The sequence below is a fragment of the Perognathus longimembris genome, chromosome 5, assembly GCF_023159225.1.
Source record: "Perognathus longimembris pacificus isolate PPM17 chromosome 5, ASM2315922v1, whole genome shotgun sequence".
In the NCBI taxonomy this organism is placed as follows: Eukaryota; Metazoa; Chordata; class Mammalia; order Rodentia; family Heteromyidae; genus Perognathus; species Perognathus longimembris.
Genome location: NC_063165.1, coordinates 46,326,540 through 46,339,236, shown reverse-complemented (window position 1 = coordinate 46,339,236; position 12,697 = coordinate 46,326,540).

Genomic DNA, 12,697 nt, shown 5'->3' with positions numbered 1-12,697 from the left:
GTATAAAAATATACATGGGTAACAAACATAGAAAATAGTGTGGAAATAAGTACAGTAAACTGGTTACTTTTGTGAGAACAGGAGTTCAAGATTAACAAGGTAAACGGGGAGAACTTAGGTCTATCTATAGGGCTTTGCCATTTTGCAAGGACTATGTAATTATTTATTACTTTACTATTCAAAAAGTTGTTACCCCTAAAAAGAATATAACTAATTTTTTGGTTGTCTATGATGTTTACTCTAGAATAATTTGGAATCAAGTTGATTGCAAGGGGCTATAAATGCTTTCTGTGAAGGCCAGATACTTAACAATTTGGACTCTGTGGGTCAGACCACCTTTTGACCACCATTCTGCAGTTGTAGACAAAAGTGTGGACGTACAATGCATAGTGAATGAGCACAGCTGTGTTTCAATGAAGTTTATTTATAAAAAAAAAAAAAACAAAAACACAACCCACCAGGTGGGCCAGATTTGGAGTGTGAATTTATAGCTGCTAATCTCAGGTTTGATTAAGATTACTGCATAACATAATATTTTAAGTACTTTCATGTACAGAAACTCTGTCTTTTCTATTAGCCAACTGACTCAACAAGCTATAGTCACTGAGGCCTGGGTGAGAATGTTTTACACTCATTTTAGTGGAGATCATCTATAACCTATCATCTGGGTGGAGACCACTAACCAGCGTGACAGCAGTGACACACAACCACCCTGCAGAATCCCCAAACCCTCATCTGACCCAGGAAGGCTCAGTGGCCTCAGAGGTGTCTCTGACCTGCCCAAGATTCACAAGGATCTTAGGGCAGTGCTTCTGGCCATCATGTTGGCCTGAAGGGTTGTGCTGGGGAGGTAAGGGACAGAACCTGTGGACAGCCCTCACCCATTAAACCTAGTGGATTCAGGGTAAAATGGTCCTGGCTCCCTTAGGCCAGAGCAGTATCATTTGCCAGTCAGAGGACTCCAGTCCATCACAGGGAGGGCACTGGCTAGACAGATCAAGTCATAGTAACTCACTCCAGAATCCACTGTGCTTATTCCTCTCAGAAGCAAGGACAGGCCAGGGAAGAAGATGCCCTGGGCTCAATATTCACTAAGCATCTTCATTCTCTTTTTCAGCTGAGCAACCAGGAGAGTGCCAGGCCCCCAAGCTTCCCAGTCCACCATTGCTGACCTCCTGTGTGAGGCACATTCTTGTTCCCATGTACCATCTGCAGGAGCTGGAAGACAATTGGCTCCCAGTATAAGCCAGTAAAGAAAGTAAGACCATACCTGCTGGGGTGCAGCTGCTTTGTTCCCACTTATCCTTTAGAAGCCACTTTGAACAACTGAGGGCAAAGGACCAACCAAAACAGAGCACAGCCACAGTGGCTGCTGGGTGCAGTGGGGCCTCAGCTTGGCTCACATTTTGTAGGAGTGAAGACTGGGATAGCAGGGAGAGGCTGAGTCTCCTTCTGAAGAACAATTTCCTTCTCCTGTGTTGGCCTCAGCTATGAGCTAGGCTTGTCTCACCTGCATTTCAGCCCAGGTCCAATATAGGCTCTAAGTGGCTCCATTTGGCACTCCTAAGTCCCAAGTCCAGCTGAGGAACTAGCAAATCAACAGACTACCGTATTTACTCTCATTATATTACCCCTCCTTTTTCCTCCTCCTTTTGAACACTGAAGAGGAGGAGCAGTACTCCTGTCCACTTGATCCAAGTAATTCTAGGCAAATTGAGCCTCTGAAGGTCTCTGTGAGTTGACAATTGGAACCAAGGATCCTTGTTTTTTGTTTTGTTTTGTTTTTTGTCAGTCCTGAGGTTTGAACTCAGAGCCTGGGATATGTTCCTGAGCTTTTGTGCTCAAGGCTAGTGTTCTACCACTTGAGCCACAGCTCCATTTCCAGCTTTCTGCAGTTGATTGGAGGTAAGAGGTTCATGGCCTTTTCCACCCAGGCTGCCTTCAAACCATGATCCTTAGATCTCAGCCTCCTGAGTTACTAGGATTGTAGACATGAGCCACTGGCACCTGGCTGTAAAGTTCCCTTAAGACTTCTTCCTTGGTCTAAGCCAGCTTCCTGGCAGTATTATTTCAGGTAAAAGGGAGCCAAGTATTGAATTATGATAGTATCTGTCATCAGGATGTTGATGTGACAGGAGGGGAAATGGACGCAGGACAGTAGGGGATGTAAGACAGAGGTGTCACCTGCACTCCCATTTCAAGACAGAAGCTGACCAGAAACAGAGAGATTGGACTCATGGGAATGTTCAGAGGACTTTTATCCTCATCCAGGCCCTGATTGGGCTAGCAAGGGTTGACATAAGTCTCAACTGTCTAGGAGGTTGCCTTGGGCAGGAAGGATCTAGAACAAGTGAAATGCTGAACTTGCTTCTCAGTGGAGACAGCCTGTCTCCACTGGGTAGCAAGCCATAGCCTGGGGAGGTGTCCTAGGTCTGGACATTTCAGAGAAGAAGCTACAGATTCACAGGCCAAAGGGTGTGGAAAGGCTGAAACGGGTTAAAAATTCACCCAGGATTTTCATTTCCATGATGGAAAGGAGCCAGACAAGGCCACACCCAGGGCAAAATGGGCAGAATCCCAGCTCAGGAAAGGCAGCTGACCACAAGTGCTGGGGACATGGAGCAAACATATAGCTTACATCATCTCTCCCATCTCTCCTGGCTCACAAGGGCCTGGACTTATTTCTCATATATGAAGAAAAACAGCACGAATTATTTACAGTAGAAATAGGGCGAGAAAGATAGCCTTTGACGCCTCTAAAGTGAAGATATGAGTTGATTTCAGCTCTGTGAAAAGATCTTCTGGATCTTTTGCTTCCTACTGTGAGATGTTATACACCATAGGACTGCCAGGCCTTGCTAGTAGGTAACTACACAGTCTATATTAGGAATGGCTTTGTTTATAGAAAAAGAAAAACATCCAGTTATTAAACAGCACTTATTGATACCCCCAGATAAGGCCTAAAGTAGACCCCCAAGCATGGGTGGAGAAATTGTACCTGACCCCCCATTTCTACTCTGAAAAGAAAAATCAGCCAGAATAAAGCAGAATTGAAAAGCCAATGTAATTTCCTGGCTTTGGATTCAACAAATATTTGCTCTTGATCCTGGGAGTATTTGCATTTAAAATATAAATAAATATATTTAAGTAAGTAAGTACTGCTGGGTGCTAGTAGTCAAGGCAGTAATCCTAGCTACTTGGGAGGTAGAGATTGGGCTGGGTGAGTGGGGAAGGGGTTGCAGTTGAAGGTCAATCTGGGCATAAAAGTTCAGGAGACTCCATCTCAACCAATGGCTGGGCATGGCAGCTCATGCATGGCATGCCTACTGACATGTAGTAGCACAAGAAGGAGGATTGCAGCCGAGACTGTCCTGAGTGAAAAAGTGAGACCCTACCACAAAGATAATATGTCGGTACTGGTGGCTCATACCTATAACCCTTGCTATTCAGGAAGCTGAGATCTGAGGAACACAGTTTGAAGACAGCCTGGGCAGGAACATCCATGCAATTATTTCTGCCCCCACTCCCATCCCGCCCCCCAGTTCTCAGGCTTGAACTGAGGACCTGGATGCTGTCCCTATGCCTCTTGTGCTCAAGGCTAGTGCTCTACCACTTGAGCCACAGCACCAACTCCAGCTTTTGCTGAGTAGTTTATTTGAGATGGGAGTCACACAGACTTTCCTGCCTGGATTGGCTTCTAACCACAATCCTCAGATCTCAACCTGCTGAGTAGCTAGGATTATACACACCTGACTAGTATGTACAATTAAGCATCACGAAGTCAGAAATGGAACATTGTCCTTTTATTGTGTGTTTCTCATCTTTGTACCACTGTATTAGAATGCTAATATTTCAGTCACTATAAAACTAATTTTATTTTACTTCCTTCTATTCATTAAACCTATGGTTGGCTATAGAAGCAAACTAGAATCTTGCTAACATGCCCCTCCCTTATTTGTGTTTTAAAGTTTCAAAGTGTTAAGTTTTCTCTACAATTATATATCATCTTCATCTTTTATAAAAACAGTATTTTTGCCTTTATCCAAGGACTAATAAAATATATCAGCTGTTTGCTCCCAATTGTTCACTGTGAACCAACTTGCTCTAGATGAGGCTTACTAGAGATTACTATTCTTGGGGTTTTATTGAATTATTGCCCTTTTTCCTTGCTTGGCTATGGACAAGCCTTACAATAGTTATCTATGTAATAATCTTACTTAGGAAAAAAAACACCCTGGAAATTGCAAGTGAGTAAATCTTATTAAGACCCGTTTCTTGAATTGGAGATTCTGTACTCACTCATATTTAAAATGTGTGGCTTGTCCTCATTGCTTGGGCAGCTTTTTTGCACTTTAGGTTTTTCTGTTATATCCTTTCCAGGTGGAAACCCCTTCTTATTGAAAAAGCAAGCCTGATAGGATTTTGATGCACTCTGTCTTCTCTATCATTTTACCTGGTCAGGGGCTGGAACTTTTTCTTCTTCTTTATAGCTCTTGCTATATTACCTTGTTTAAACCCATTCTTCCCTGTGCTTACAACTATACAGTCTTATTTCCTACTCTTCCTTGAATATGTGTTCCTTTCTCCTAAAGTTAGTTTAAAAAATTATTTTGAAGGTGATGTACAGAGGGGTTACAATTACACAGTTAGGTAATGAGTACAATTCTTGTCGAACATCGTTACCCCCTCCTTTTTCTTTCTTCCCAATATCTCTTCTCCTGACCCCCCTCCCACAAGTTGTAAAATTCACTTCCAACATAGTGTCTTGTGAGTATCATTGTTGCCTTAGTGCATCCATTCTCCTTTTTCTCACCATTTTGTTATTCCCCTTCCCTTCCCCAAATCAGATAAAGGTATATATGAGACACAGGGTACCAAAATCAAAAACAGTGAAAACAAAGAATAAACCAGAGGAAAAAATAAGAAAGAAAAAAGAAATAACTTCACACAGTACGGTAAAAACAAAAAAGAAAACCTCTTGTTTCCATATCTAGGAGTCCATTTCAATTAGCATAATTTTATATGGTCATATGTACATAGCTATTGGCCTATTGTGATTCTCTGCTAGGACTATCCTAGACATATACTAATGATTAAAACTGAGGGAAACTATGCAGCCTATGTTTCTTTGGGTCTGGCTTACTTCACTTAATATCATTTTTTTTACTAAGTCTTTCCATTTCAGTATGAAAAGAATAATGCCATTCTTTCTGATGTAAGCATAAAATTCCATGTTTTCTTTCTTTTTTTTTTTTTTTTTTTGGCCAGTCCTGGGCCTTGGACTCCGGGCCTGAGCACTGTCCCTGGCTTCTTCCCGCTCAAGGCTAGCACTCCGCCACTTGAGCCACAGCGCCGCTTCTGGCCGTTTTCTGTATATGTGGTGCTGGGGAATCAAACCTAGGGCCTCGTGTATCCGAGGCAGGCACTCTTGCCACTAGGCTATACCCCCAGCCCCTCCATGTTTTCTTGATCCATTCATCTACTGAGGGTCATCTGGGTTGGTCCCATATCTTAGCTATAGTAAATGCTGCAATTAACATAGTTGTGCTGGTGGCTTTAGTGTGTCCTTGTTTGTGGTCGTTTGGGTTAATGCCCATGAGTGGGATTGCTAGATCATAGGGTAGTTCTATGTTTAGTCTTTCTACCTTTTTTAAGAGTGGTTGAACCCATTTACATTCACATCAACAGTGTAGTAGTGTTCCCTTTTGGCCACATCCCCACCAGCATCTGTGGTTATTAGTTTTCTTGATAATGGCCATGCTCAAGTGGACTCTCAATGTGGTTTTGATTTGCATTTCTTTTATGGCCAGAGATGTTGAATATTTCTTCCTGTGTCTATTGTATATTATTATTTCTTCTCTAGAAAAGTATCTTTTTAATTCTTGAGCCCACTTATTAATAGGGTGGATGTTTCTTAAGATTCTTTTACTGGGTGTTTTTATTTTTGACCTCTAGTTATATTTTTGATATGAGGCCCTTGTTTGTTGTATAGCTAGTGAAGATCTTCTACCAATTTGTGTGCTTTCTATTTATCTGCCTTGCTATGTCCTTTGCCATGCAGAAGCTCTGCAATTTAATGCAATACTGTTTATCCACCCTTTCTTTGATTTTGTTTTGTGTTTCTAGATCTTTGTTTAGAAAGTTTTGAACTGTGCCAAAGAGCCCTTGTGTTTCTTCTTGTAATGTTTTCAGGGTATATGCTTTTACCTTGAGCTCTTTGATCCATTTGGAATTTATCCTGATGTAGGGTGATATATAAGGATCTAACTTCAGTTTTCTACGTGTGTATTGACAATTCTGCCAGCACCATTTGTTGAAGAGGCTTTCTTCCATCTTGTAATTTTGGCTCCACTATCAAAGATTAGGTGGCCCTAGGTCTGTGGGATCATGTGTGGGTCTTCAATTCTATTTCATTGATTCTTTGTCCTGTTTATGTGCCAGTACCAAGCTGTTTTTTTTATAACTGCAGCTTTATAATAGAGTTTGACGTTTGGTAATCATATTCCTCCAGTCCTATTTTTCATACTAAGGGTAGTTTTAGCAATTCAGGGTCTTCTATTGTTCCATATGAATCTTTGGATTGCTTCTTCTGTTTCACTAAGGGTATTGAATTGAATTTGTAGATGGATTTGGGCAGTATTGCTGTTTGCATGATGATTCCAATCCAGGAGTATGGGATATTTTCCCACTCCCTTAAATCTGGTTTAATTTCCTTTTTCAGTCTTTTAAAGTTTTCATCATATATAAGTGAGAAAAAAAGAACTTAAAAAATTAAAGTTTTCATCATAGAGGTCCTCTACCTCATTGGTTAAGTTCATTCTTAGGTCTTTTTTAGTCTCTTACAAAAGAGTTGCATTTCTGATTTCAGGCTCCATTTTCTTATTGTCGTCATACAGAAAAGCTAGTGGGTTTTTTTGGATTTTTTAAAATTTTGTCTTTTCTTTTTTCCTTTTTTTTGGGGGGGGGGGACTGGGGATCAAACCCAGGAGATTACACTTGCTAGGCAAGTGCTTTACCATTGAGCTACATCCCAGCTTTGGATTTATTTGATAACCTGCTACTTCACCAAAGTTTTGGGTCAGCTAAAGTGACTTGGGAGTGGAGCCTATTGGGTTCTTTAAATATAGAATCATGTCATTTGCAAAGAGGGAAAGGTTTACTTCTTCTTTCCCTATCGGATCCCCTTTATGTTTGTCTCCTGCCTTATAGCTCTGGCTAGGAATTCCAATATAATATTCAACAGGCATGGAGAGAACAGACATCCTTGTCTCATTCCTGACTTTAGAGGAAATGGTTTTCACTTTTCACCATTAAATATAATTCTGGGTGTAGGTTTGTCATATACAGCCTTTATTATATTGTGAAATGTTCCCTGGATTCCTAGTTTCTCCAGAGCATTCATCATAAAGGCATGTTGGATCTTGCCAAATAACTTTTCTGCATCTATTTAGATGATCATGTGTTTCTTCTCTTTGCTCCTATTGATGTGCTGAATTACATTAATTGACATGCATATGTATATTAAAGCAGCTTTGCATCCCTGCATTGAATCCCATTTGGTCACAGTGTATTTTTTTTTATTAGTTGTAGAAGTTGGCCAGAATTTAATTGAGAAGTGTTGTGATGATGTTCATTAAGGAAATGGATGGATCTTGATGGGTGGCTCCATCTGGGTTGGGGATGAGAATTCTGCTAGCCTCATAGAGTAAGTTTGGTAGTGATCTTTCACTTTCAATTTAATTAAAGGGTTGGTAGTGATCTTTCACTTTCAATGTCATTAAAGGATTTGAGGAGTATTGGAGCAAGTTCTCCTTTGAAAGTCTCATAGAATTCAGCTGCAAATACATCTGGTCCTGGGCTTTTCTTGGGTGGGAAGTTTTTATTGTCATTTTTATTTCAATACTTGATATGGGTCTCTTTATTTGGTTTCAACCTTCTTGGTTTAGTTTGAGTATATACATATTTACTCGACATTGTTCCATTTCTTCTGAATTCTCAAATTTTTTATAATAAAGTTTGCCAAGTATTGCCTGATAATGTTCTGAACCTTGCTTGTTTCTGTAATGATGTTTCTATTCTCATCTCTGATTTTATTTCTCTCTCTCTCTCTCTCTCTCTCTCTCTGTCAGATTTGCTGAAGGTCTGGTCTGTCAATTCCGTTAATTTTTTCAAAGTACTACCTGTTTTGTTGATCTTTGGTATGGACTTTGGATTCCTATTCATTTAATTATGATTTAATTTTAATTATTTGTTTGCATCTACTAGATTTTGGTTTGGCTTGTTGCTCATTTTCAAGGGACTTGCGTGCATCATTAAATCATTGGTTTGAGATTTCTTCAACTTGTTAATATCGGCACTCAGCTATAAATTTTCCACTGAGTACTGCCTTCTCTCGATCCCCGAGCTGCTGGTATTTTGAGTGTTCATATTTCTTAAATATCATGAACATTTGAATTTCCTTTCTAATCTCTTGAATGATCCATTGGTGATTCAGCAATGTGTTGTTCAGTCTCCATGAGTTACAGGAATTTCTGTGGTGACTTTTGGTGTTGAGCTTTCATTTTATTCCATGTAATCTGAGAGAACTCAGGGAATAATTTCAATATTTCTGAATATGTACAGATTTGCTTTGTGACCTAAAATGTGCTCTATCTTGGAGAATGTTCCATGCCAAGAAGAATGTATATTCTGGTGCTGCTGAGTGAAATAGTCTGTAGAGGTCTGTTGAGTCTAGTTGATTTGTGCAACTGTATAGTTCTGAGGTTCCTCTCTTGAGATTTTGCTGGGTTGATCTGTCTAGAGGCAACAGTGATGTTGCCAACAATGTCACCAGCAATCAATATGTTTGGATCTATGTGTGATTTTATGGTAAGTAGCATTTGGTTGATAAATTTGGTTGCTCCAGTACTTGGTATATAGATAATTAAAATTGATGTATCCTCCTGTAGTAGAGGTCCTGTCATTAGTATTTAATGTCCTTCTCTATCTCTTCTCACTAATTTTAATTTGAAGTGTATTTTAACTGATGTTAGGATTGCAATGCTTGCCTGCTTGTGGGGGCTGTTTACTTGATGGATTTTATTCCGTCTTTTCACTTTCAGAATATGTTTGTTTTTGTTGGCAAGGTATGTCTTTGAAGACAGCTGATGGATCTTGCTCTTTGATCTAACTAGGCAATCTATGTCCTTTAATAGGACAGTTAAGTCTATTAATACTGAGAGGATTGAGAAGCCTTTGATAGTTTCTGCCATGTTATCCACCTTCTTAAGTGCTATAACTTGTCAATTCTTGCTATGATTATCTAGTTCTCTCCATATCATGTTCTTGTTGATTTTCTATGTGTAGGACATTCTTAAGTATCTTTTGTAATGCTGGTTTAGTGGAGATATATTGTTTCAACATTTCTTTTGCTGTGGAAGAATTTTATTATTCCCTTGGTTATGAAGGAGAGTTTTGCTGGGTTCACTGGTTCTTCTTACTCTCATGGTCTCTGCTGAGAAATCTGTAGTTACTCTGGTTTGTTTTCCCTTGTAGGTGATTGATCTTTTCTTCCTGGCAGCTTTAAGGATCCTTTCCTTTGTCTCTACTGATCCTGAGTGGATTATAATGTGGCAGTGAGATGCTTTGTTGAAGTCTGGTCTTGTTAACATTCTAAATCCAAAGACAATGGCATTCTTCTCAGTTGACAGCAGAGGAGGGTAGCCACCTTTCATAAGCTTTTCTGTGGGAAAGAATAAGGATGTCTGGTAGTCACACTTCCACCCCCCCTTTTTTTTCCCAGATCTCCTATGATCTGCATGTGTCTGTGTCCAGTAGGATGTGGATTTTGACTTCTGGTCATCCAACTCACACTGGAGGTGAGTGAAAAGCCACGCACTCTATGACTTTGGTGACCTTTTCCCATCTCTCTGTCCCCCCACTACTGCCAGGGCTGGCATGTACTCAAATCTGTCTTAGTAGGCTGCCTGAATTTTTCCTGTCTTGGAAAAATCTCTGTACTGTTACAGCTCACTTCTTTGTATGATTCTCTAGCCATGGATTTTTGCCTGGAACACAAAAAGTGTCTTCTTGGAGAGAGCTCAGTTATATCCCAGCTCCCCCTCTACCATCTTCACTGATTCCATAGTTTGTTTTTTTAATTAACTCATTAGAGAAAACTCTTTTAGTATGAACACTTGGAATTATTTGATTGAAAATTTTTAATATAATTTTTCTACTTATTCTCAGTCACAAAAGCTTACCTGCATATTCTCCAAACTTTTTATGAATCAGTTTTCTTGAAATCGAGTTCAGATTTAGCCAAGGGCTATAGTGCCCTTTTCTTCCATTTTGTTTACCCCAGAATTCCTGTCACCTTCCAAATCACCAGCTGCTTCTTCCTAGTTTGGTGAAATTACCTCAGATATTTCCTCTTATTGCTTATATATTGGCGTTTTGAGAGATAAAGTGTTGTGCCAAGTCGCAAGACCACCCCCAAGAAGACCACCGAGATTCAGACACTCCGAAATGCAAAAGCAAGGCAAGGCTTTATTTAACGAGCTGCCAACTCGGGCCTCGTCCTACCCACCGACACAGCGGAGGTTAGGAGGGAGCCCCGAGCTGTGATTACACAGGGCTTATAAAGGCAAAGAACAAGGTTACAACAATCAGCTGTGCAAGCAAGATTAGAACACAGGTACAAATCTGATTGGCTCAGGGTTTGATTCTAAAATGGGGTTCACGTGGTGGGGCCTGACTTCAAAGTCTGGCACCTCAAAAGTAGTAGTAAATTAAGTTAATTTATCTCTTGCTTACTTTCTAAAATGGGAATTACCATCTCTCATCCTTCCCCGAGTGCTTGTAACCTTTGTCTCTGTATCACTTTTACATGTTCGTTGGGAAAGCTGTGTTCCTGCCCTGTCTAGTTGTAGAATCTGCAGTTGTATGGCCTCCCTGGAGTTCCTCTTCTAATCCAGTCCTTTCTGTTTTCTCTTTTACTTTCCCCAAATGTATGTGCAATTTCATAAAACTATGTGAGGTTTTCTTATGCAGGGATTTTTCTTTATCAAAAGAAGTACAAGCTGGGCACCAGTACAGCTCATGCTTGTCACCCTATCTACTCAGGAGACTGAGATCTGAGGAGTGAGATATGAACCCAATCTGAGAGGGAAAACCCATGAGACTCTTATCTCCAATGAACCACTAAAGAGGCAGAACTGAAGCTGTGACTCAGTGGTAGTGTTATGGAGTCCGGGGGAGGGGATTCCATGCCTCTCCAGAGTCTACCACACAGAGACAGAAGATCTTTATTGGGAAAGGGTAAGCTGACCCGCTAGGGATGCAGCACAGACTCAGGAGCTGTAACTGCAACCCTGATCTGTTTTTAGCCTGGGCTTATAAAGGAAAAAACCACAATGTAGGTGGTCAAGCAGACTACAGAATTTTAGTACAGTAAGTGGTGACTTATCCAAACAGTTTGGATAGTTTTGACATTTCTTGGAATCCGGGGTACTTACGAAGACTGGCTATTTTCCAACAGGGATGCAGTTACTGGAGATAACATTTGAGCAACAAGCTAGTCAGTTGTTTTCAATTCTCAAGGGCAGGTGAGTTCTCAATGAATTCAAGATGGAGTCATTCTTACTCTCCTCTACACTAACCCCTTACATTTCCACCTTCTTTTATGTCCCTGAATCAAATCTTTGATTCATGGTCCTCCTAATGAATGGGATACTATTTGGCCCTGAAGACCCTTAGTTTGTTTCTTTGCTCTCTGTTATATTTTTACCTATGTTAAGCTTTTAATTTTTGATTGACTGGCATAAAAACAGCATTTCTTTCTAAAGCCATACCTAGCCCACCTTAATTTATGAGGAGCAAGTCCAGCCCTCATCTATTTTTAAGTACCATCTCAACAATCAAGCGGTTATAGATATTTACATGTGAAGATATTGGTTTACATTTAGATAACTTTAATAAGTCCCTTAACCCCACAGATACAGATAGAGATAAACATAGTTTTACATCAATGCACCAATTTTGACCCCATTTATATTATAGCCAACTTGATTACATACCAACTTACTCAGAAGTTTTCATTTTAAGACATATTCATACCATTTGTTACATACTTAAACTTTCTGCCAGTGGCTTCGAGGAACCCCAATGCCCAGCTCAGCACTGGGAGGAGTAGAGACAAACTGACAAAAATAGAACAGTAACAGACAACAACACCAAAAGCGGCAAGCAAAAGTGAAAGCAGGGGCTGGGGATATAGCCTAGTGGCAAGAGTGCCTGCCTCGGATACACGAGGCCCTAGGTTCAATTCCCCAGCACCACATATACAGAAAACGGCCAGAAGCGGCGCTGTGGCTCAAGTGGCAGAGTGCTAGCCTTGAGCGGGAAGAAGCCAGGGACAGTGCTCAGGCCCTGAGTCCAAGGCCCAGGACTGGCCAAAAAAAAAAAAAAAAAAAAGTGAAAGCAAAAACAGACACTGTCACACATGGCCGTCGTACACAGAACAAGAAACAAGGTCAAAATTCCTCTTTATTAAAAATTTCTCTTTTTTAAACAATTCTCCTTATAAGCCAGTCATTTCCCTATGAGGACTGCTAGTGGGACTCAAACCCATGATCCTAAGCCAGTCTTTTCCCTACAAGGACTGCAAGTGGGACTCAAACCCATGATCTTGAAAGAGGTTCAAGGCATTTCTTGACCA